Raw genomic sequence first — 1,644 nt, 5'->3', positions numbered from 1 at the left:
TGATACCAATAGATACCATTAGTTTCTTCACTAAATATATTTTCATAGTATATCTATTCGGTGTCATAAACTTTTGTGATCTTCTCTATAATTTTGGTCAAACTTGAGATGCTTTGACTCTCCAAGAAAGTTGGAATGACTTATAATTTGGAACGGAGGGAGTAGGTTTTATGGGGATCAAACTCCCCTCTTCTCTCTCCTCATAATTAGGTTGCCAAATCAGAAAAAATTATTGATGTGGCATAGAATTTAATGCTCATAAAATCTCTCATGAAACTCCACTAAGATTGACCTAACTGGAGCCTGGCTCGCTCCCAAAAGACTTAGGATATAACCATGGTGGAGTTATGTATGCAATAATGCAACTCCATTCACACCAAGCTAGATTCAAACTTCTCGAACTTTGACTTACATATATACGCTGAGTTGTTTTCAGCAATTTTATTTAATTTATGGGTGTATGATTGTGGGTGCATGTAACTGTATGTAACACTCTCTCTCTAACTAGATCTCCCCGCTTTATTTCATTGATACATCACAGTTTGGGCGTATTTGAAGCGCGCCCGCTAGAATTCATTCTAAGAACGCAAGGACTATCCTCGCGCATTATATGTCTATTTGATGCGAGCACTACACTGGTTGAACTCTCTCTCTCTCGCTCTCTCCTTGTTTAAAAAGGAGCTGTACGTAATTCTTGTAATTATAAAAAACAGAGAGAGGCTGTCTTCGCAAGTCGGCAGGTCGGCTGATGGTCGTTTTCTGGAATCTCTAAGAGTCAGATCCGTAAATCGTCATGTCTCTGTATAATTTGGGAGCACTCCACTCCACAAATTGCTCCACTCCACCAACTCCGAAAATTTCGCAGCCAAACGCGTCTAGCTCCAGCAACTCCGGCTCCAGGAAAAAGGTGGAGCAGGGGGGTAGATCCACGTTTTTCATGGAGTACCTCAAGAGGTGCTCCAAAAACCTCCTTTTCAGACCTCCTCATGAAGTTGGGATTATTTACCCACCATTGCCACTGGTTACACAGGTTACCGGTTCGGTTCTTATTTTTCTATCTCCTCCGTCATCTTCATTTCCTCTCCCATGGGCGCAGGCCGGCGGGGGCGTCCGGCCGGGGGCGAGCTCCGCGGCGGCGCAGCCGGGCCCGGCCGGGGGCGATCTCCCCCGCGGCAGCGGCGCGGCCGGGGCGGAGGCCAGCCGGGGGCGAGCTCCCCCGCGGCGGCGCGCGGCCGGCCGGGGGCGAGTTCCTTGCCAGGTGCCCACCGTCGTGGCGTCCGTGGAAAGAAGAGAAGAGGAGAGGAGAGAGAGGAATAAGAGAGGAGAAAATAGAAGAGTATGACATGTGGATCCGTTTACAAAAGGTAAAATAGAACATTCACAACAAGTGCTCGTATTTTTGGAGCTGAAGCACTGCCATTAGCCAAACACGTGCAACAACTCTATATTTTTTTGGAGTTGGTGGAGTGGAGCTAGGAAAGTGTGGAGCTGGTGGAGTGGAGCTGGTTTTACTGAAGTGGAGTGCTCCCAAATAGGCCCTTCCGGGGCGCTCGAGGGAGAGTTGACTCTAACGGATGACCCGGTGGTTGTAGCTAGTCTCTCTTCCACATTATAAGTTATTTTAAATTTTTTAGAGAGTTAAAA

Source organism: Setaria italica, chromosome III, assembly GCF_000263155.2.
Source record: "Setaria italica strain Yugu1 chromosome III, Setaria_italica_v2.0, whole genome shotgun sequence".
Lineage (NCBI taxonomy): Eukaryota > Viridiplantae > Streptophyta > Magnoliopsida > Poales > Poaceae > Setaria > Setaria italica.
Note: the sequence above shows the minus strand (reverse complement) of the source record.